The sequence below is a fragment of the Diprion similis genome, chromosome 4 (genome assembly GCF_021155765.1).
Source record: "Diprion similis isolate iyDipSimi1 chromosome 4, iyDipSimi1.1, whole genome shotgun sequence".
In the NCBI taxonomy this organism is placed as follows: domain Eukaryota; kingdom Metazoa; phylum Arthropoda; class Insecta; order Hymenoptera; family Diprionidae; genus Diprion; species Diprion similis.
The window spans coordinates 24,486,016-24,511,502 of NC_060108.1; the positions used below are offsets into that span (position 1 = coordinate 24,486,016).

Genomic DNA, 25,487 nt, shown 5'->3' on the forward strand with positions numbered 1-25,487 from the left:
CATTATTATTGTTAGTAAACCTCGTATATAACTACTTGAGAAAAATATACTTTAGATAAAATAATGCTTAAGAGCTGAATGCGATAATTTAGACTGAAAAATATAACATCAAATTCATTCCTCCAAATTGAGGTTCACCACACCTTCTGCTTTTCAGAACCGCGTGAAGTGATGCGAAATAAAAGTAACAAGAAAATGAAAAAACTCTTGCGAAACGGCCGTGGCCTGCAGCCAAAGGTACCGCGAGGTGTAGCGATGTCGGGTCTGCAGAATTCGTAAGAACTATTTCATCAGTAGCAAATTACGTACAATCGGGCCATAAAAATTAGCCCATCATTTTTGCGCTCGTAAAGCAGGAACGAAGCCAGCTCGTATAACTCGGCGTTGTGCCTTGCGCCTGGATATCAGGCTACAGGGGCAAATGGCGGCGCAGTGCGCAATTGGTAATAATACGCAGCTCTCGGAGAGTTGCAAAAACTGCAGAAAAGTGTTCGCGTCCAGCCTCCGACGCGCCAGTTTTCGCGCTTATACGTCTGCATGTACCTACACACCCACGTGCATTATGCATGTGAGGGAAAATAAAAATTGGCAGGGAGAAAGAAATGAAAAAGTACCAAATAACTCAATAAAATTCCAAAACCGTTCAAAGAGGCACGCTTTCTTACTGCCGTTTATTTTAATTTTACAATACTCAGGAAGCGGTGCTCCCATGCCCTGCCATGCCGCCATACCTGCTGCTCTCTCGCCTTTGTAATGCTGCGCGCATGCTCCTTGCACACGGCATTAAAATGTAACTCCTTTTTTATCAGTCGCCTCTCCAGGGATGTAGGCACCTGAAATTTACTCTAACTTTTCAGAAGAATATTTTATGTTATTTTATAACATCAAATGCCTGAAATTACCGGGTCAAATCTGATGTCTGTTGAAGACTTGACGAGAACTGAGAAAATTATCATTTAGTTTAGTTCACCGTATTTTTAATCGTTTCATTTCAGAATTTCCCCCCCCCCCCCCAGATTTCCTGCAATTTGCGAAATTCATTTTAGGTTTCTCTTTTCCCGGAGAAAGTCGGAACTGAATCATAAGAAGCTTTCCTCAAAATTTTTCCGCACAAGAGGGAAAAGTAACGTGGAGAATAGCGAGATCAGAATTTGGCTGATACGTCGCTGGTTCTTGAGTCCTATTTTAGCGCGCTGCATGGTGTTCAGATGCGGGCATAAAGCTACCGCCATGGTGTTGGCTGGTGTCGGCGGCCGACTCGTAACGTTTAACATTTAAGCCTTTAGAAGGTTGTAAGGTTGGCTCCCTGTAATTATCGCGAAGCGCGGCGCCCTGAGCTCTTCATTACTGCTGGATATCCTCGTTACTTTTCTGTGCCCACCTCTAACTACCCCCTGGTTCGAGTTTCCGTGCGTCCAAAACGCTGTAAAATAGAATCGAAAAAACCCGACCGCAGCTGCGATCCGCCCTACTTGGGGATATTTTCACGTTGCATAATTTGTCTTCACTTTGGTCTCTGAGAAGAAAGAAAAAATTTCGACAACTTTGAACCGAGCTTCGCAATTTTTTTACAGCGTCATCCGTCATTTTTCCGCGTTGCAACGGGGTTAGAAGAAGCAGAAGCTTGCGCTACCAGCTGCATCGTCGTTAACATTTGAACCGCGCAACGTTTCGTTTCATTAATTCCCATCGTTGATTCACTCCCGGGGAATGCAGGCTGCGCGCAAGTTCCTGGGTAAAAAACAATTCCTGGTGCATCCCCATCCTGTGGTGCAACAGCTCCGCAATCTTAACATCTCAACCAACCGTGAGTTGAAACGGGGAGAAAAAGGGAGCAAAAGGAGCAGCGTTCGCGAGAGCAAGAAGAGTTATGTTTAGCTGGAAATAATAAAGACATTTACGGGCTGGTTATTAAACCGTCTCGGTATTGGTGCCAACCAGCCATTGCCGTCGGCCCGCAACGCGTGTACACAAAGAAAACCGCAGTCGGGGCTCGCGGGCAAACCGCGAATCGCAACGCGAGTTTTGTTTCATTTAAGAATAAAAAATGAAAATTATTTTTACAGACGCCGAGTGTGGCTTCGATGAGCTAAGAAAATTTTTGAACATCATAGGAAAAAATTACTATTAGAGAAGCTGGTTTTATTTGTGCATAAGAGCTAATGTTCCGGTGCTGAATATAAAACTTTAGGCGGATATTAATTGGTCTCGCAAAAATTCGAAACTCGAAACAATTATAAGTGATTTATCAGAGGAATTGTAGTTGTAAGGATTTAAAAAAAATTGGCTTCACTTTTCTCTTTTTAATTTCTGGCTGATGTTTTTTCTCAACATTATTGGGGCAGAAAAACATGTCAAGCATAATCATAAAGTCGCAATTTTGGTTTTTATAATAATTTGAATTCCATTGATTATAAAAATCGCTCGGAGTAATGCTTCAAGCTCCTTATTTTTAAGAATCATCATTAAAGAAAACATATTTCCTGCTCTTAAGTTGCGGACAAAAACTCGACGTGTTCAAAAATCCAGCTAAAAGAGCGGAAGTTTTATCTCTACTGCAAATTGTGTTCTATACAGATGTCCGAAACAAGCCATCCGAGAAGCTTTATAAACGCGTCGTCGCTCTCTCGCGGCGCAATATCAATTCGAATAATTCACTCGAGGGTCGAGAAGCTCGGTTGAATCCACGTACACACGTCGAGATGAAGATAAGTCAAAGCCCGTCGGTCAAGATGAAAGTCAGGCGTCCCGCGGTGCCCAACACCTTGTTAGACGAGCAGCACCTCGCCGCAGCAACCCCGCGGTGGAAACAACCATTTGTTAGAAGCACCCGTCACTCGGGTTGCCCTACGGGACTGACCTCAAAGGAATTGACCAAATCCAGGACCGTTAATTGAGTAATTAAATTCATCACCCGCGCGTTATTACACCTCCAATTTTCAATGCCGATTCTACCGTCCGTTCGAAGCACCTCCGCGTAACCTGATTCATCGCCGCGGGACATCCAGCACGCGAAATGTCTTTATATGTCGCGCCTTGCTGCCACGCAATCAAATCTTGCGTAATTGAAGGTGTTGCTGTGCTTGTAATTCACCCGAAGGTCGATATTATCGTCTCAAGGAGTTTGAGTCTATTTTTAAGAAACCTGGCGATCTGTTGATCCATTTATCTACTTGTGAGACTGACACTGTTTGAGTAGAAATAGGAAAGAAAGGTGAGATAATTAGATGTAAAATGGAGAACAATCGATCCGAAGATTAATTGGACGACAACAATTACAATTAATCAGGATGGTTGAAGGTGGCGCTTGATAGTAAAAAGTACAGACGTAATACGCGTTAGGCGAGGGCGTCGTTACGCAAGTAATTGCTTGAGTCGAGACTCGCTTAAGGTTATTAGTACGAAGGTAGTGGCTGGCAAGGTAGGGATGAAGGAAGGGAGGGAGGGAGGAAGGGAGGTTGTGGCGGTGGACGAACACGCGTGTACGTCGGAGAGATGCGTTGTATAAGGCCGGCGAAATTCTAGTCCGAGGCTAGCGTGAGCCAACTGAAAATTTATGATGCCCAGTAATGAAATGATCCCCAGCAACAATGGGGGCTTGGTGTTTGAAACGCGGGGCATTGAGAGCGAGCGCCTTGCAGCTATATAGGCGAAGGACCGGGCCCGTGTATCTACAATCTCAAGGGCCATTGTCAGCGGGCGCAACTTTCATTGTTACAACTTAATTCCGAGTCTATTAACTCGTTGCCGTCGACGAAATTACAAGGAGGAAATTAATACGCGTCTCTAATTAGCCAATTAGACGAAATTGAATGCGATTACCTCTCCGTTTTGTCCGCGTTGCAACGCGGCCGGTTCTTCACAGCCGCAGAGACGAGATGAAACCGAGGCGATGGAGTAAAAGAGGTAGGAGAAAAAGCTCGAGCTCTTCACCGATGTTTGCTCAACGCCTCGATGGTCGCGACGACGGCTTTTGTGCTAAACCGCAAGACCGGAAACTCTCGGTTCCTCGACGATCCGACCGATCGGGTTTGTTAGGAGAACGAGATTTCGGTGAAAGACCACGCGGCGCATTCCAGGGTCCTTGACCACCGATATGAAGTTCGAGAAAATTCCAACGACGGGCCAATTCGAATTGTAGGTACACACGTGTGTACGTAGACCGCGCGCTGCAGATAATCCCGATGGAACGAAGTTTCAACACAAATCTTCGTAAAAGGTCTTTGTGTGGCATTGACTGGAAGGATGCGTTTCCAATCAACTATAAAATTAATTATCCCCACTGATTAAGGCCGGGAACGGTCGAGTCATCGTTTCGATCAGTGTTGAGGTGTCGATACAAGGCATTCCCTGGATTCCTTCGTTCTCGGGCTATATACAGTCTCTCTTTCATCCGTACACGCCCTTGCCCTCGAAGGACAACAATGCCAAATTGTCGAAACGAAGTCTCTTCTTCTCTCCCGATCCTCTCTTTTATTCCGACTGCCAGAATCCCAAAAGAGTTAATTCGATTTGGATTCATTTCCATTCAGATCCACCGGGCTCAATTGGGATTCTCGCATTTAAATTAGCCCTGCTTTGGAAGCCGCTCGAAATTGGAGGCAATAATTCAAAATTTGTCTACAGTCGTTGTACACATACGTGTATTTGTGTGTCGGTAACTTTTCCGAAACTCGTATAGGTAAAAAACGACGATGCTGAGCGCTTATTGAAGAAGCTGTGCCGGAGAAAAAGAGAAACGAGAGGGGAACAAAATTAGAGAAAGGATTTTTCTCAGCCCAGCCTGCATCTGTCTGCATGGTTTGTATGTTCCTCGCGTATCACGAGGTGAGAAAATTGAACTGGCATCGGAACGAATAACCTTTGCATTATATTCATTGACGTACGAGTCTAAGAAGGCTTTTACGTCGAGGAGTTGAATGTGTGGATGAAAAAGGAGACGAAAAAAAACTGGTCAACGTCAAGTAATTATCACCTGGTTACAAGACCAAGGTGAAATAATTTTTCTAAACTGCATACCCAACGAATCGTCAAAACGAATGGCAAGTTCACGCGCTGCAGGACGTGATCGTGATCACCGTCGTCGAATTGTGGGCAACGAGAGATCGTTTAACAAAAACGGAGAATCCGAACGGCCATATTTCAGTTGGAATGCGAGGGTCGCATTCGATGCCTGACTGGGGTTGCTATGACGATTAATTACCACCATCCTCCTCCCCTCCCCTTTCACCCTCTTGCCACCTCTCTCGCTCTCTCCTCGCGCGCCAGCTACACCTAACGGGTGTACGAAGAACGAATATCAACCCCTAAAGCGGCTTCAATTTTACCTCAGAACTGCCCTAAAAAAATTTCAATGCCAAATCTGTGGTAGTAGATTTTTAGTCGTTATCGATGTTTTTAAAACAACGAGGGAATGGATCAAGGAAATTGAAGCTAGTTCTCCGCTTATGGGAATAATTCGATTCAATCAAGCTTGAAGTATCCTTCTTCGCGAAAAACTACTTTTGTCAATCTTCAAGTTCGAGGCTGATTGTTTTGGTTCTCGTGTTCTGACCACCCGGTAGGTGAAAAGCGGGCAAGATACAATCCCAGCGTTTCCCGCAGCGGCCACTAGAGATAATAGTGCAACTGATAGTACTGGCTAACCGGGGATTCCCCCTCGGCACAGTTGTAGGTACCTACCGAAATACGCGCGGCGTACACTTGTGATCACCGAGCCAATGAAGCTTGCAGTCAAACAACCTGCAGCCGACCAACAACGCCGGGATGCAGAAGTGGCCATTGTTTAAATTCACCATCGAAACTATCCTCGTCCTTTCCAGGATCCGCCAGAGTTTTCGGGAACCCTTAATTATGCAATTTTCTATCTACGCTCCGCGTGATCCACCGTGCAGTCAGAATATTCGCGAAAATCACAGACATTGTACGAGTTTGTCTTCTGTGTAGGTATTTTTCAATCAAAGCTAAAAGAATCCTGTCTCTATTGACGAGTTTTTTTCTTCCTCTGAGGGATTGGCAAAAAATTCGTTTGAAATAAATGAGATTTTGTTTTATACACACTATAATAAGGAAGAGCAATTGCAAGGCATGAAATGGCCGCGTTCGATCTCCGCCTCAACGAATCGATTCAGTTTCGATTGAATTTCATTCAAATAAGACTATCCTTTCTGTGGGTCTTGATTTTATCGTAAAGGGTCACGCATGCGGCTCCACCGTCATTGTAAATAATTGAAATGTCGGTATTTATAGGTGCAGCTAGAGGAAGAATTTCTGAACAATAAATATATACACGGTCGAAGATGAACTAAAAAGAATTGAAATTATTGGACGATTCTACATTCACCGCATCGCGTTGCGGCGCGAATGAGCGACTCTCGTACGACCGAACGGACATCCCGCGGTGTTTTACCGCGGGTGGTTCAACGCGGATGCGGGATAAACGTAGTCGCGTTATTTATTAGGCCTAATATATGCCGGCGCATAATTTATCAGGTGCTAATGAGATTGGCCGATTCGAGATGCTGCAGGACATAATCTTACAGGTATAGGCGTATACCTGTAGACACAAGATTCGCAGATTGGGAGAAAAGTTTCCGAAATACATACATCCGTGCGGAAGAAATTAATCGGAGAAACGATTGCGAAACGACTGACAACGCAAAAATACAATTAATGCCGCAATTAATGTCGGGGACGTTTTTGCGCGAGTTTGCGAATCCTTTGCGAAAGCAGCCTGCGCGGATGACCGCAAATTACGTGAGTACAAAATACTGCCTGAAAAGGCAATAACTCGAAAAGAAATTGCCGTTGTGGCTTGTTGCTGAATTTATGATGATTAAACCATCACCCCCGTTGCATGGTCCGGTGCATTGCGGCCCGTGACGTCGTTGACCTACCCGCATATGATGCATCCGATACGTGCAACGCCTTTTCCAATTAGATTAGAAGCGTTATTTTTCATCCTTCTATTTACCTCTTCGTAATCTTCTTTTCATTCGCGTCCATATGTAGAATATTAAAACAGTATCGCGTATGTGCATAACTAACGATTATAATTGCCGATATAATTGCAAGGTGTTAGTCAGCATTGAAGAATTATAATTTAGAATTCACACTTGAAATGAGATCAGACTGTAGATACTTTGGGAACTAGTGAAATGGTCAAAGCGTTCCGAGAACCGAACAAACGCCCCTCGTCTCCACAGCTTCCACTCTTCACCATTTCGTTTCATTTTACTCGATTTCTTTTTCTTCGCCTCGATCCTTTTATTTGTGTGTTTTTTTCCTTCTCCTTGCTCTCCGTCTCTTTTCATTTCTCGGCTGTCGGCAGAACTCCGTTTCTCGTTCTTTAACGCGGCGTGACCGCCGGAGAATTTTTCATCGTCGTAGTGGTGAAAATTGATTTGATCTTCACGTTAGCTGCAGATACGTACACGAGGAATCCTCTGAACGTGCGTCGTACAGTTTGATTAAAAAATTCGGTTTTTTGAAAAAAAAATAAAGCTTTTCCGTCACATTCTCTGTACAGAATCGTCGAGTCGTAAACGCGCCTACGTTATACTGACGCATAAAATAGTATTTTATTAACGAGTGCTCTCAAGAGTCTTCGTGTTGGTACCCCAGTTTACTTGGTGCCCAGCTGTTTTAGGACAGTGACGATGGGCCGGCTCGTTTCGTTCATATTTATCGAAACGAAACACACACGTCTGTAATACTAAATTTTGTATTCAAATATACAATCCGAAGAATTTATCGAACCTGATCGTTTGACCGGGGCCCGATTAACGTCATTTTCATGCGTCTTTCGCGTGGCCAGAGACTATACCTACGAGGCTGCTGCATGACCGCGACGGGTGATGTAGTTAACGTCGAGGATGTTATGTAAGTGCGACGATGCCCGCCCCCCGGAATTCTCCTCTTTGAAAACAAGAATGAGAAACCGAAATTCCCGAGATCTCAACTCTCGAAGCCCGGGTGACGGAAGAAATATGTACTCGTAAACGCCTCGGCTCCCCGGAATCCAGGGAAGAGAGTAAAGCGGCCCGAAATGGACCGACTCGTCCTGGTCCCCGCGGTTATCGACGGTCCAGTGGGTCAAAGGAACGACGGGGGTTCTCCAGGTACGCGAAGACAGCCTCGAGCCGAGCGAGATTAAAAACGTCGGAGGAGCTTCATTATTGTATCGCAACTGAGGGCCGCTCGGTTTCGTGTCTTATCAGACTTCCTCGCATGGCGACTGAATGGCCTCTTCTTTTCAGCCTCCGTTAATTTCCTCTTATTATTGCTGCCGACCCGACACGATCCTCGCGTTACTCGAGCCTTAATTTTGAGCGATGATACTTTATGCAGCCGAGGAGTTAAACTGATTTCTCAAATCCCGGGGAACCGGCACTGGAACTAATTTCACTAACTAGATTGGTGCCGGCTCCAATCAGATCACAGAATCAACTCAATCTCAACCGAATTATCCCAATTCGACACGGGGAGTGACAGTGTCGCACTCTCGAGTGCCTCGAAGGAAGAGAAGGAACAACAAAAATTAAAAACAGATAAACCCACATCACCGTGTATTCACATTATGCTTGATGATGAAAAGTAACAAATCTAATGAAATTACGAGGCATGTCTGGACAGAAATCGGAGCACTTCGGTAGGTACATGACGTCAGAGGGAATCGTTTTTGGAACGAAAGGTAGGTAACCGAGAATCCTTGAAAAGATTGAATAAATTCCTCGAGGGCCCGTCAGTCATCCTCTCATTGTCAGACCGAATCTCGCGAGTTTCCAGTTTCGTTTATTGCCGCCCGTTGCCAAGTCTAGTAAGTAATAAGGCAATCCTGCGATGAATTAATGTCTCACTCCACGCCTTAAGTACGTGCGTGTCGAGTCTCGAAGTTTGAGATTGTGTGCGCGACGTGTCCGTGCGGGAATAAGTAATTTCAAACTACACTACGAGATGATAGATCCCGCAAGTAGCGACGACGAGAGGCTGCTTCACTCGGCGAACAAATCGACCGGTAATTCAGTTTGCCTTAGCGGTCCTTAAGAAAAGTGGAATAATATGGTATGGATAAAAATTCATTCCCCTCTTCCAGAGATAGCAAATTCGATTTTGATCGCAATTTTTTTATCTCCTTTCTCGCATCAAACTGTCGATACTAAAAAACGTTACGCAGGTGATTCAGTTTCACTGTGAAGATATTACGGCTTCTTTTTGGGGATTATTAAATAGCTGTTTTCTTTTTTTTTGTTAAGTAAACCTGATTTATAAAGAAATGCACGAACCTGTTATCTTCGGTTCACTCTCTTCTCATTCCAATCGCACTATTCAATACTGTCGAGATTGTTCGCTCTCAAAGGGATTCGAGTCCCTCGCTCATCTGGCCAGACCATGTCTAATATATTATTATGATTGAGTCGTTTTCTTTCGGGTGTGGGTGAACGAACGAAGAAACGAAGGAACGGATGAGCGAGCGAGACGACGAGTGAGCGAGCAAGCTGCCAGAGCCGGGTGTGCGTCGTCTGACGTCTCCATCGTCGGTAGGTATGGTTTTCGACGCCGCCGTCGCGGCGCGCACCTTGTTACATGTATTTGGGCTTAAGGAGAATGGGTGCCGAGGATCAGCCATGGATTGGAACAGTGGCGGAGCAATTAGGAAACTGGCAAGTGGAGGAACGGAGGTAAAATCTTACAGATCTTTTCGTACGAGAGAAGAATTGAAGTCAACTCCTCGTGTCACCTCGCGTCAGGATCTTCGACATGTTTGAAATCCTGAAAGTCCTGAAAGTCCACCTGTCGTCGAAAAAAAAAAAAAATACACGACGTCAGATTTTTTCTTCACTGTTTCCTCGAGGTGTGAAGTCGCCCGAGTATCCTGTTGGGCCAACACAACGCGTGGATCGAGCGTTGTATCAATCTAAATTACAAATTCCATCGCACAATAGCCAAGCTGTGGGCGAGAGATCAGACCATCCAGCCACCCTCCTGTCTCATCCACATCCAAGAAGGACGTGGCGTCAGTGAGCCTCGGGAGTTCAGGACTCACCGGAGAGTCGAGAGTTAATATAACATAGATTCGAGATTATGTTCACGGCACCACGAGCAACGAACCCGTATTAACTTAATTCACCCCAATCTCATTTCCAGTCAGCTCCGACCGTCAGACCAATGCACAGAACACATCGTTTGCCGAGACCGGAAACTCCGGAAACCAACTGATATCTGTCTAATTTTGCGAAGCGAGTTGACGCGGAGAGGCTCGAAAAAATCGAACAACTCAGGCTAATTCGGAGGAAGCTCAACCCCGGAAGGACCAAAAGTCCTTCTGCAGGGTTAAACCAGCAATTGGGAGAGTCTGTGCGACACATAACTAAGAGTGGCACCGGCTCCGGGTAGACGAGTACGTATTACAAGTCGTACAAGTAGAATTTACCCCGTGTTCAGGGTGAAAGTACACTTGGGGTGGAAATCGGAGCGGTGTGTGTGCGGGTGAGTATGCTGCCGATGACTTTTGTGATTCCAGGGTGAGCGAGCACACAGGCTCAAACCAGGCCCATAAAATAGGGGCAGCTACATCCCCGTGGCCAAAGAGAGGGAGTCGTCGCCCCTTCAGAAGGCAAGTCCACGTCCCCCAACGAGAATTATATTTGGATTACAAGCATTATCGCCACGAAATAAACTTAACTTTTATGGAGGTCAAATTGTATGGGATTTGTTGTGGTTGTTGCAGGGGTGCCACGGGGTGATTTGGTATCACGTCGAGTCCTTCGAACCGGCGACAATCATTGACGGATTCCTTGGAGCTTATCTGCTGTGGTATAAAAAACGGCGGTGTTGAAGCTGGCGGAAATTAGTCAATGTAGACATTCAACATCTATATTATGGGCACTGCGTTGTCAAATCGTAGTCGATAGAAATCCAGACGACACAGAGATTCTTCTTCGCAGTTTACTATCGACCTGGAGGATTCGATGAACGTATAAAAAAAGAAGGGTTTTCCTGCAGGAGTGAGTGAAACTCGAAGCGAGCTCCTTTGGAAGCTTCGGTTAATTTTGGCCGAGGGGATGAGGCCTCGAGGTTAACGAGGACGTTTAAGCATAACTTCTTGTCACAAAACGTAGTTAGCACGTCGGCGTTTCTACGCGGGGTGACGGCGAGGGGAGGATATATAGATGAGGAAGGTGAGGAGGGAGGCAGCGGGTGGGTGGACGTTGAGGGATGACTCGATGCCTATACTCGCCCCTTTTTCTCTTAAATCTCATTCAATGTCTTTCAATCAGGGTGATTGATGGTGCCGACTACGTGGCGCGCGTAAATGTAACTATATAGGTACGTCGGTAGGTACGAAGCCGTGTACGCGCGGTGCATTGCAACTTTTAACAGGTACGCCGCACGACCTGCGAGGTGCAAGTGCGCTCCGAAACCACTTATGATGATGAGGCTCAGCCCCGTGCGCATGACCCCTTAAAGACCCCTTCGGAGTCCCCGAGTATGGTGCTCCGCTCCTCGGAAAGTCAGAAATGAGAAATGAGAAACGAGAAACGAGAAACGAGAATCGAGGAAGTCGACAAGCCGCGGCAAAGTCAGGGGTTAACCGGCCTCACGTTTAAAGGGCTGCTAATGAGATTCTACCCGCTCTTTCACCCTTCCTGATTCTTGTTTGGATTTCAATATACGCGTTTCGTTAGTTCTTAACACAATTTTGTCATTCGTTTTTTTTTCTCTCTCTCTATTTTTTGCTTAGGTATTTTACAATAAAACATTTTTATATTGCAAGAGTAATTATCAAATTTGTACGCACGACTTATGATTAGATGCAGAATGATGTGTTTGCTATTTGAAAAATCGTTTCCTGATCAAATTACATTTTTTCAACGCACTTCGATGAGCGGATTAAAATTAAAGACTTAATTTTCTTGTTCGAATAACGAAAAATATGAATTCGATACTTGTATTTTTACAGCGTTTAAAATTTGAATTAACACGAAAACTATTCGCGTATGTACGACGATATCGATCGACGAGTATCTCACTCGATCATTTTCACACGATTGAATGCTCTAAAAGTTGGGTTAAATAAGACAAATGTTGCACGGGGCAGGGGACACGTCGACGTCCCGATCAGGCATTCTTACAGTAATGAATTCAAGAGAAGTGTCAAAGACGTTATATACGACCTGTGAAACGTTGCGTCGTCGACGAGAATGCAGGTACGTCTCGCAGGTGAGAGCTCAATGGCAGTCGGGCATTCAGAAATCGTTATTTCAAGTTATCGACAGCTCTTCTCGATTTATAAGAGCGTCAATTACGGGATCAACGGACCGAGTGCAACTCCATCAATTTCCTGGTTCTACTTTACACAAGTAAAAAGCGTTTCTATTTCTATATAATGTAGCAAACATTTCTGTCTGGAAAAATCTGGAACCCCTTCGCCTGGAAGAATTCACCGTGTATGAAAACTTGAGCGTTAGGTTACCGGAGACCAGGCGATTAGCCATCAAGATTTGAGCGAGCTCTGTTATCAGGGTAAAAATTCATTTCCCTATTATTTCGTCCCGTCGAGCATCAGATATATGAATTGGGATACAGGAATTGTTTTGGGCGAAGGCGTAAGTGCCGAGTTTATCGCGATGCGGGGAGGCTGAAGGTTCGGCCGATCTCGTGCTTCTCGGGATCGTCGAAAGATGAATGAATTGTCCTAATATCCTGAGTATGGCGCAGGGTGCGTTGGCCGCGTGGCTCGCATCTATCATCCCGCAGGATGTAAGCGGGGATTTGGAGGCGCCGATCATCGTCCTGCCCTTAAACTGTATCCCGATGCCGTTTCGTTTTTGCGCCAAAGCTCGGTATCCGGATCTTAAAAAACTCGGTAATGTTAATATTTGAACGAATTTTCAGGGGGGGTGAAAAAAAGAAGCGACAAGTGAAGACACGAACCTGGATGAATTTGAATCAAGAAGTTCTCCAAGTCTCGGCGGCGCTGCCGAGTAGGTTAATTCGGGATTAACAAGACGAATCGCGCCTCCAAGGATTACGTCTAAGAACCCATCATCGGCCTGCTAACGGATGATAATAATCACGCGTACCTACGTATGTTAATGTAGAATGGTATAACTAGACGCGATTTGAATATACGCTTATAATACCCGCGCAACTCACGGACGTGCACAGCTATTTATGCGTGTCAATATATTACATCGGGGCCACTAAAATCGCCCGTTTTATTAACCCATCCACACGTTTGTCAGTGTCTCGAGGACCGGTTGTGGCCACTGATAAAATTATGCAGATAAGTTACACGCAGGTACGTCCCTCCGGTGTATTATACGTAAAATTGTATAACGTCGTTTCTCGTATTACCGTAGCCAGAAATTCAATGCTCGAGATATCGTGAACGAACCTGCTTCCTCTCATATTTTAAATATCATCTTCATCGATCTTACTGATCCGGGCTAACAAGATTTTAATCATTACACATTATACCTGCTGCCATACGTTAAGCGGAGCAGTGGATACATCATTCCGCTGGGTTGTCAAGAAAAATTGATTGCTTAATCGAAAGAACGCAAAACTGTCGTTTTTTATCCTCAACAACTTGTGTATACGCAGTGTATGACGATGACTTTGATGTAATAATGGTTCTGCGATTTCCAGTTTCATAAACACAATCTCGTTACAAAGTTTTCTCATTTCCAAGAGAAACGGAGATTGGTGATTCTGATAAAAATTAAAAATAGTAATTATGAATATACCTAAAAGCGTTGAAAATTTAGCTTCCAAGTTATCGCTGAATCGAAATTTTGCGTTGTTTCTGCAGATACACACAGGAGTCCTCGTATAAAGTCATCAACGACGTTTTCCGGGAAGTTGAAATCGTGAATATGGTCCGAGAAACCTGTAACTGAGCGATTTTACAAGTTCTGTAAAAAAATCGGAGATGATCGAGGAGACGGAGAGAGGGAAATAGAGAGAAACGGTATGCATGACGGTCGATTAATAAATCGAGCCTGACTGCGGGCGCTTTTTTAATCGGATGGCCGGGCTGGTCCAGCGGGGTGAGAGCTGCGAGGCTGACGCAGGGCAGCCAACCGTGAGGCACGGCACCCCTGGGAGAACCGCGTGTTCGCCCACGGTGCTTGTCATTTTAAATCACTGCTGGCTGACCCTCTTCCGGTCCTTGCGTTCGCTGTCGCGTTACACGCCCTGAATGCGGTCCTCGGCGTGAATTTAGGGCCGCTAATCAACCCGCCCTTGCCTCCCTCCTCCTCGACCTTGAGGAGTTTCGCGGCCTCCGGAAGCTCGTTCGCCAACTTTCCTCCGTTCGCGATTGACACAAAGTATGTGTATCAAAAAGAATCAAAAAGGAAACGGAGAAAGAGGGCGAGAGTCGAGATGAAACAATGGACCACTGTTACAGCCGGGTGTTTATGCATCAAAGCGATAAAGCATCTTCGTTCCTTTGGACGTGTGATCTGTATATATGTATAATACAACGCATAATGTTCCTGAGTCAAGAAACGTGGGTAAAATATAATATCGACTCGAGCTAAGAATCCATGAATGGCGGGACTCGATTATACCGGGGTAAAAATTTCAATGAATGAACAAAGTCAGGGGTAGAGACTCGCGGATGTCGGTCGAGCGCTGTGTTATAAACTGCAATCGCACTCGTTGCCGCTCAAGCAGGGCGGGAGATAATATTGTACGCACAAGTATGATAATCTGGAAGCTTCCGCAAAATAGAGAAATTTATGTACTAGCTTTGTGCGTCATAAATCGAGGGAGAAATTTATTGCGAGAGGAAATATCATTCATCCTCGGTAAAATTATTATTATTGCAGCTGCAGCGCGCGGTTCATGTTATGTCCGTGCAATGGAGTATTATAATAATAATAATAATAATAATCTCTTTGACTACGTGTACCATATTTACATAATACGTGTACTACTTTACCACTCGCTTATACTCTCGCATTGCACGAGGTACTTTTATCCTCATTCATTATTATATAGCTTCAACTTCTCTTCAACGAAGGTCGATCCATTGTTCTCGAGTCATTTCTCATCTCTGATGTGTATATTAATATGAAGTAATGAATTTCAAGATATCCGGCGATCTCTTTTGTTTATTATGCGTCATCCCAATGCCGTTTTCAATCTGTTCATTTTGCCAGTTTTATCACGAGGCATTCAGCACGCAGAGAAATTGTCACATCAGGTATTCGGTAACTCAAACACTGAAATTTTGGAAGCTTGCACAACGATTGAGGAGTGAAAAGTTTAGAGACTGGTCGAATTCACTGCTTATAGAATTAAGTACAGAATATTCAAGCTTAGTTAAAATATTTAAGAGTTCTGATCTTTCAGCAAACGAACCAAACCAAAAAGCACAAAGCTTTTTTGGATAAGAAATTCGTCATCATTTTCGTGGGGAAAAATATAATCAGAAGTTAATAAATACCAAATATATACCTATTAAAAAAGCAGACGACCAGAGCTTTTCGGATCATTCGGTTCACTCACCTATACCGGAACTGCACGGGGGCTTTCAAAGGAGGACGAGGATTAGCCAGGACGATGATTCGAGTTTAGCCAGATCGGCCGGCCCGCGAGGCGGCAAAACCAGAAGCTGAACCCTCGGGCGTCGGACGCGTCCCGGGGGTGTCGTGTGTTTGCCCGTTGTCAGGGGGCCTCGGCGGGCGTCGCGACGCTCGGCGTCGAGCGGAGATATGCCCCCTCCGGCCTCTTCTGGCCCCAAAATCCAGGGAGCAGCTCTCGCGTAGCTCAGCTTGCTGGTCGACCCGGCCAGATTACATTGACGCATGACTCTTGCATACGTAACGCGATGCGCGGTGGAGCTCGTTGCTCGTTGCTCGTTGCTCGTTGCTCGTTGCTCGTTGCTCGTGCTCGTTTCGCCTGCCTGTTTTGCCTCGCGTTCTGTACACATAGCGGGGAAAACGCGGCTCGCTTTTTGCAAGACGGATGGCGTCGATTCACCGGCCCACAACCTGCCGGGCTTTCGCGCCTTGTAATTACCCTCGGCATGAGCACGCGTGCGCCCCGAGATTACCATCCCGATTACGGTGACAATCACACTCACAATTACCAACCCCGATTACTCTCACAATTAGAATTATAAATCCCGTTTACATTGGCCGCAGTCTCTCTTAACAGCCCTTCGCATTGACCGGCGCTGTAAAACTCGACTAATTCTATACGATTGCGAAGATTATCTTTTAGGCTTTTTGGTATTTTTAACGAAAATAAGGGGGGAAAGTTGACCCGGTGAATATTTCGTGGTTCGTGATTAATTGAATTTGGTTTTTCTCATTTTATTGATATATTCGAACCCCGTATACGGTGAGGCAAACTAAAAGCAGTCGATAAACCGCGATAAAGAAATTTCATCTACTCCAAGAATCCATTGAATTAAACTTGACGAAGATTTCTTCCTACCAACGTTTTACCGTAAATTTTGATATACGATTATCGCATGGGATTATCCATTTATTTATTGGACGCCGCGTGGTGAAGGAATTTCGGAGCGATTATAATGGGAATAGCTACAGCTGTAATTACAGGAAAGAGTTTATAGGATGCAGAGGATGCAGACTCGCTAGCATGCACGATCTCTTTTCTCCGATTACATCTGTCAGCTGACGGAAAATGGATCGTTCTTCGGTCAATGGAATATGATTCGAGAATCGAACTGCACGTGCGAGCCGCGAGTGATTCGTCCTCGTTAATGATTGTAAGTACAGCGAGGGTCGACCTCACTTCCTTTGATAGCGGCGTCTCATAGTCTAAAGAGTCGCTCGCTCCACATACAAGACTTTCTTACAGGTTTCTTGTTGTTTCGTTTTTTACCAACTCCCTTCACTTCGCTCGGCGCGAGTTTACTCTCATTTTCCTTCAGCCGCGCAACTTGTAATATATATATATATATATATATACATTATAAACTATCACGAGTATAAATACATTATGGGATATTAATTACGAGCGAGATAAAATTTGTAATATATGTATATGGATACATCACGATATACATATAGATATTGCGTACATATTATACGAATGGGAATGCCGACGAATTGTTAATTGGTTCATAGATACGTTTGTCGGGGCTGTATATATAACAGTTCCTGATCTCCCGTTCTCAGCATCCGTTCAGATTACGCTCAAACGACCGGAAGCACGGTTACGAAAACGACTTGAGATAATTTTAGAAAATATCGAGTTTGCCGTTGCGTGTCGCAATAGAGAGAAAAGCAGTAAAATTATAATAATTTTGGAAGAAATTTTTCCTCATTTTTTAATCCACGACTCATATAACAAATTGAAATTTTCACACCTGACTTTTATTTTCCTCGATTTATCATAAAAAAAAAAAAAAAAGTTTTGCAGGAAAAATCAGAGGGAGACTTCTTTTCGGTACGTATACGAGGTGAAAGACGAGATAGAGATAACGAGGAAGTCGGGGAAGGGGAGGGATATCGGTATGGGTGGATTTTAGAGGAGTTCGAGATAGGATCGCTGCAAACAGAGGGCTCTCGAAAAGAGCAACAAAACTGTTGCCTTTATCAACCCATCGGGAGTAATCCTATAGGTGCTTAGCGTGAAATCCCATAATCGATAGTTTGCTCAACCATCCGCCACGCGGTGCCACGTGGCCGGCTCCATTAGGGTCATCAAACACCATGGGACCAGGCAAGCACACGAGCCACCGCTACCCTGAACAGTAACACCGCGCCACCAGTACCAAGCCCATGGCTTAAAGACCGTATCTATGTTAATATGCCGCCACCCTTCGTCCGCAGCGTCTGGGACCGATGAAATTCGTCGCGAATTCGTCGCGCCTTCGCTAAATACACCTGGGACATTTTTTTTCTCTTTCTTTTTTCTTTTTATTCCCACCGCCATACAAAGTAATTGCTCTCATTGTGCGGTTGATTGTTCTGGTCATTCATTTGACCAGTTGTTGCACCGCACGCTCGAGTTAATTTAGGTACCTACGTATGCCGGCAATCATTCCACGTTCTTATTTCTCACGTCTTCCGAAACGGTTTGTTAAGTATTCGTTGTTGTTCGTTTTTTTTTTTTTTCTTTATATTTTTATTTTTATCTTGCCTAGATGTTTTACTTTCCCTTACCGATTTCACGGTTCGTCGATAACCCGACGATTTTTAGCTTAAGTTTGTTACAACGATCGCTTGGGAGCCGTTTTGAATTAGTCAAAATGACGATAGTGATTTTTTGCCTCGCGTTTATCGGACGGAGGTTTATTTATGAATTTTTAGGGGCCTCTGCTTCGCTTTCAAAACAAATATATACAAACGGGGCTAATATGCCGAGACTAATACCAGCGATTCGTTGATGACCCACAGAAAACAGTTTTCACGCCGATTTAAATCAGGGCGATTAATACCGCGCACAAAGGGTTTCCCACGACGACGGGGCTGAGGGTGCTAGCTAGGCTATACTTGCATGGGCGCTAGGCGTCGCGACGTTCGGTAACCGCGACTAATCGCGTGGGCTGCGGTACACCGAATTTGACACGGATATTTCAACTGCTAAATAATTTGGGAAAATATAGCTGGCTTCGTGATATTCTCATAGTATCGCTGCGCAGCACCTTCACCCTCCTTTTTTTTCTCTTGTTAATTTTTTGCCATGCGTATTTCACCCTCCTGCTGCGTTGCTGCATTCGAAAAATTTTTGTTCACTTTTACTTGATCGGTGAATTTCTGGATAACTCGACGTGAAAAAAAACACGATGAAGGCTGTACAGTTAATTACATACCTTCTGTACAAATGTGGGAAGTTATCGCGAGTAAATTGTTTACCTTGGATTACTTAGAACGCCTAAAATTACCATCGATTGTCCTGAAAACGCAAGCTTTTTTTTACAGAGACCTGTATATCAGCGTTCAGGTATTACACATACAAGCAATATTCATAAACTTATTCTCTCATAATCTCTCTGTGGTTCGCGGTTACCCTCGTAAAATCTTGGTGAAGGAAATAGTCGTAAGCAGAAGTTATGAATCACGAAATCTCTTTCATTTGTCAGGAAACAAAGCCTTATATAGCCAGTCAGGGGAGTTTCTCAACACGAAAAAGAGAATAAAAAAAATACGCAAGAGTTGACTACGTTGTTTACTCTTATTATTATACATTGTTTTTCGTAACTATTAATTATTTACACATTCTCTAAACGTTAAATTCTAACCATACCGTATTTTGCAACGCATATTATTTTTGCCCTGTCGTTTATTCACGTACGGCTATAAAACTGCAATATAAATCAGCAACCGTATATGTATACATATATATGTATACCTATACGTATTTTTGGCTCGATAAAATACGGCGCCGTTTTAATCACGTCGGTCTTTTAATCGGCGCCTAAACGTTTTCTGATTTAATAAATTAATTCAGTTATTGCAAGATGTAGGTACAGCCGAATTTGGCAAATAAAAATAACTCGATTCGTTTTTAATTAACGTAATCCGTTTACACTACGTTATCAAGGAAAAAAAAAACCAGTAAAATAAATTTAAAAAAAGAAAAGAAAAAACAGTCCTCGAATTTCGTTAACGCTTCGACAACTATTCACTCAGGTCACGAATTATTATTCCAGACGGAATTATTATGTGTTAATTTATAAAATCGCGCTGTCGGTCTGTAATAATGTTGCTACTTGATAATCGGTAATTAACGCCTGTTTATCTCGCCTCTCCTCAAATTTTCCTCCAATTTCATAATTCAACTCCTTTATCTTCTGGTTCTTAGCGCCGTGCCGCCGTCCAGATATAATATTACACAGATTCAATAGTTATTCATTAAAGTTGAATCGAGGAGCGCAGGATGCCGAGGTCAGCCCCTCTTCGACCCTGCGGCAAAGCTCAAAGCCCTTATCTCCAGGGCCTCGAGCTCCCATATTTCACATACAGCTTCACTTCATTACACGTCCGTATCTATAATAATATTTCTTTCAAACATCTCGTTGCGTTCTCGTCGCGTCAAAGTCAGTTTACGTAAGATCGTTATAGTTATACATGTTTAAAATTAGCCGAGCGTCAATTTCTGACGTAAGAATTCCGTCGTAAAATTTATTCACCGTCGAACAGACACGACGAGTCACTTTCCCAATCCTAGACGAAACTCGAGTGCCTGCGCGCGGAATAAAATCCGTCCGTACAAGATTTTCAAACCATCCCAGGCGCCAGTTTTTACTTTCCGTAATTTGTACGACAGAGATTTTTACACTTGAATTCCTGTTAACACTCATCGTTCACTGTAACGCGTTGAGAATCAACGACGTGTGTGTATAGTTAGTGAAAGAAAAACGGTTACCGTAAGATCACAAGATTTTATTGACCGGAGGGTACTTCACCCGAGGATAAGATACCCGACCGAGAATCGAAAAATAGGGAAATTGAAAGGTGGGAAGAAGAGGGAAAATGCCAACTTTGTTTCTCTTTTAGCTATAACATAAAACCACGATAATCGAGTAGATATGCGAAATATTCCGCGGCGCAATTAGGAATGACAGGGCAGAGTCTGCCCGGGGGTGTAATCTCGGGGAATATCGTCGTGGACGTCATCGTCGGGCTCGGTGAGACTCTCCGGGTCTGTCTAAGTATACATTTTACCTTAACGTACTCGCGATTACAGCGAGTCGGATGTGCGCGGGATGGGGGGTGGGGGTGGAGGTGGGGTGAGGGTAACAATTCCGATACCTGCGGTAACGTAATGCGATGTGTGAGCATAAGGTAAGTGGCCATCAGCCAACATAAACAATACGCCAACTAAGTATACCCTTGGACCATGTCTTCTTACCCCGGCTCCGCACCTCCGTCCGACGCCCTTAGGTTCCGAGAGGGCATTCTTTATATGCACGTCTTGTGTGCCTGCTGATCCCCCTCCTCCTCCTCCTCCTCCTCCTCCTCCGCGAAATAGTCAGCCTCGATTTTTGCGCACTCCGACGAACCATGGGAGACGATCGGCGCCGCTCTGCGGTAATAGAGCCATTACCCCCTTGGATAACTTCATCATCGTCCATTGGCGTCGACTTGCACGATTCAAGCGAAATTTTTCATTCTCTGAACGAGTTTCACCGCTGCGTACGGTGATGTTTAATAATTTCATTTTTTTTGGAATATGTATTACCAATAAGCGAAGATATTTAGATTAGTATGATTATATTTTTATTTCGAACGACGCTGATCGATAATTTAGCGATACTAATTTTTTTACCTTCTACTTTTGTAGTGAAGTGGTCTCAAAAGTCTTGGCAGAGTCATTCGTCGCATATTCTAGGATTTCTTATTTCCTGTATCATTCTCTGTGATCCTGTATGCATAAGGGTGGATTAAACTTCCTCACGATATTCAATATTATATACGAAATCATATAAATTGAGCGATATTCTCCGGCCCCTGACGTACGGCACTGCTATAGTAATCAGAGGGCAATTAAACGCGAGGGTTTGTAATTACGTCAATTTCATCCCGCGACTACTCTCGAGGCCCGGTACTTATTTAATCGTAAATTAATTCCAGCCTGGGCGGAACGCCGTCCAGGTTTCTGCGGGTAGGTATCAATTAATGGTGCAAGAGGCACGCATAATACACCGAACTGCAAGTTGCATCGCGAATCGCGAGTATTTTACTGCACTGCAACGACTCCCGCGTCGATGTCTTGAAATTCCGCTAAAAAATTTCAATTTTTCAAATACACCCTTCCTCCTTTCTTTCTCCCTTGTCTTTTACGGAATCATACGTACTATAATAGCATCGCACAAAGGTGCGACGCGTGTGTGAGAGGGATATTGATATAAACAGGGGGCGGTGCTCGATCACTCGCAAAGCGTTCACTTGTAATCACGCATCGAGCCCTCGTATTACCCTCCGCTCTGGCCAATCTTCGGCATGTATATATAAGTGGCGTGAAGAATCAACGATGTAAATTTAGCTGCACAAAACCAAGGAAAATAAAAGTAAAAAACACTTTTACACAGGTTGTATGTTATCTCAACGATATTAGATAAACGCGTGAATTAATGTTTGCATTTTCTCTTACATGCAATTACAATATATGTAATATAATTTTCGTTCGAAAGAAATTTTAATGAAAAAATTAGAGAGATTGATATAGAAAATGATGATTTTTTTCTCTCCATGCAGAGCTGGAGAAGATAAAAAATTTCGATCGAATCCACAATTTCGAGCAAACCGAGCAACCCGTATGCACATCGCACAGAAATGTGGATATGGCGGGATCATCGCATCGTCGGGTTATATTCGCTGGGTTATACAGACGTATACAGGTACCTATATACATCTATATATACATATCAAATACGCAACGATAAAATTGGAGAGCTTCGCTATCCCTTCTGATCAAATCACGAGCAATAATTTGATGCTCCAATAAAACGGTCGCGGAGGCGTCAAAATACAATCCAATCCGAGTCGGATTTACCGGGACTAAACCTTTTCCAATGTCCCGACACTATTTTCAGTACAACCCTGTGTCTTTCTTCGCCCTCCTCCTTCCCCCTCCCCCCCCTGCCGATTCCTCTCATACGTGTTCCGCGCCCAGACGTTCAGACGAGGAAACGAGGATCGGGACTCGTCGAGATGTCGAGGTATATCGAGGAAAAGGCGAGAGTCAGCAGAACCGAGGAATGGCCAATGAGCTTTCAAAGAAACAAGGGGGCGACGCGCGTCAACTGTATTGGCTATTTTATTTCCCAAGCTCGACGCCGAAGGGCCCTTAATAAAATGACCATCCGCTTCTTCTTCTCTCCATGGTCAGGGTACCGGGGTGCAGATAACACCGGAAACGGTCGACGTCAAACGGGCCGTAACCGCAGGTCGCAAGCAGAAACGTCAAGCCGTTGCTGCTGATGCTGGCTCAATTTTCTAATTTTATTATACGCTTCGGTTTATTCGCTACAGTGTTCGTGTTGTCGATCAGGATTAGGTATAAGGTAGGTAGGTAAGGTACCTACTGCGTCCCGGACCCAGCGCTCGATTTGAGTTTTTTCCACTTTCATTGCAAGTGATTTTCCAACGTGTAACACGTACGACGGGGAGACTCGAGTGATGGACGGTTTTCCAAGGAATATGATATGGTGTATACCTACCTGCGTGAGAAATCGCCATTCTGAGACGAATTATCAGGCTCTACTTATTTTTAGCACTGTAATAACTCACACGGCGTCAAGGGAGTGCAGCGCCTCATAATGCGCCGTAAGATTGGTTAATTGCAAGACAAAGCGCACGGGTGGTTGAGCAGGTTGCGGAAGAAAGAGCGATAAAATAAGGGCATAAACAGAAGAGTTGTGAAGGCATAGAGGAATATGGGGACGGAGACACGATAGTTATTATGTAAAATGAAATGGGCGTAATGGATTGGCGGCGGCGGCGGTGGCGGCGGCGGCGGTGGCGGCGGTGTGAAGTGGAGTGAAGTGAACACTGTGTACACCCATATACGCCTGCAGAAGATCTGGGTGGCGCGTTAAAGTCGACTCTTTGAATTCTCAGGGAGGGTGTTTTGCAAGTCAAATCAAGCCCATAAACAAGAGCCGGTGGAACCTCGATGTCTTTTTCACCCCTTGCCAAGGCTATAGCTTTGGCGTGCACCTTGCGGGATATCGGTGCATGGCGTACGGTAGGTAAGGCTGGCGGGAGAAGTTGGCACGCCTGCGATAAACTGCATGCTGCATGCTGCAACCGAAAGAGAAAAGACGAGAGAGACGTACGCCGGAGAACGGGGTGAGGGAAAAATAGAGGAGAGAGAGGAGAGAGGAGAGAGGAGAGAGGATGGAGGATTGAGGATTGAGGAGAGAGACGCCGGTCCACGGCTGAGATAGGAGGAGATACAAAGATGGCCGCGAAGCGGAAGACGGGCTCATTCGTTCGGTGGCTCGCACATGCCGCTCTCCGGTGCTTCTCGTCTTTTGTGTCGTTCTTCCGAATGCGGGGCACGCGGCCGCAGTTAGTTCTGATTAGCGCGGCGGCGAATGACGTAGCACTGGCGAAAGCTCGTGCTTGGAATGCCCGAGTGGACGAGCATCTCGGCACTGCCACCCTGCGCTCTTCTTCGTCTTCTTCTTCCTCCTCCTCCCCCTCCTCTTCATCCGCCTCTCTTCTCACGCCGCGCCGCCAGCTACGAGGAATCCGCACCGCCCGGCAACCCTCAGGGTTGATGGGAATTTATTTAGGGGTGGCTTGGCCCGGACCGAAAATCCGACGGCTCTGCAACGAAATACTCAACCGCCTCGCGTAAGTGTGAAAAAGGAGGGAACCGAAACGGAGAATTCATCAACCTAGTCGATCCGCGACCCTCCCGATGCCCGGAAATGCTTCTGCGAACTTATTTCGACGATTCGATTCGATCAATTTTCATACTTGCGCAGCATTGTTACACGGAGAGAAGAAAAATAGCAGAAGAGACACATATCTCAAGGTTTTTGCATGGTAAAAAAAATTCCCATGTCAACTATGTTTTTTGTACTATAAATGTAGCAGATTTTACTATGCACACTATAAATTCTGCATTTTACGAAGTATATTTTATTAAAAAACCTGATATCTCCCTCTTTTCCTAAAGTTTTGAGTAAAATCTTAATCCGGCATCCATTCCTCGAGAAAGATTCATCCATTTCGGAATATATTCTGACAATTTATGCAGTGTACAGTTAAATCGTTACATTCGATTCAAGTTACCAATTCCTGCCTTGGTTTCTGCCAAATTTAAACTCCTCCATTAATTTAGAAAGGGAATTTTTAATTGATTTTTGAAGATACAAAATTTTCAGCCAATGATCGAAATTTTATAATCCTTCAACAATGGTTTCTTTCACGAAAAAAGGAGGACAAATTTTTTCGTCTGTAAATTTTAAATCTCTCTCATCTGTTATCTATACCAGAAATTTACGAAGAGTTGTTAATAATCGATGGACATTAATCTAAACTGCTTAAATATCATACGAAAACCGAAAACGACGCTAATACTCAATAATCAATGTATATAAAATTCCCCCGAGCACTTACGCCTGAAATAAGTTATGAAGCGACACAAGACGTAAGAGATGTTAATACCCTTGTATAAAAACTTACGGCTGTTGTGCATAGTTGAAAACACGGTCTATGCAGTAAAGAAGAAAGCATCCGAGTGGGATCAAGTGACAGAGACTAGGGCGAGTACAGGTGCCTATAAGAGAAGAGAAGCGAAGAGAAGAGAAGAGAAGCCGGGGGTCGCCGTTTAAAAGTTAAGGAGGACTTAAAACAAAGCACTACCGAACAAGTGGAATACCTCCGTGGGGAAGTCGGAGGGCGTTTATCCTCCTAAATCAGCTCCGAGGAAGTAAGATGGCCGACAAGTCAGCGCGGCGGCAGCTTGAACCCCGCTTACAGATCTCGGCTCTCTGTTAGGCTCTGGGGCTCGTCGTTATCACCGTCGCTCATCTATAG

General features: G+C 44.5%; 1 long non-coding RNA gene across 1 annotated transcript; it reads right to left on the reverse strand.

Moving 5' to 3' along the window:
* Positions 1-109: 109 nt before the first annotated feature.
* Positions 110-24,618, reverse strand: LOC124405821. The gene is made up of 3 exons (XR_006929142.1): positions 24,559-24,618; positions 9,842-9,847; positions 110-120 (listed from the first exon to the last, which is right to left on the reverse strand). It is a non-coding gene; the product is annotated as an uncharacterized LOC124405821 (long non-coding RNA).
* Between the last annotated feature and the right edge of the window lie 869 nt (positions 24,619-25,487).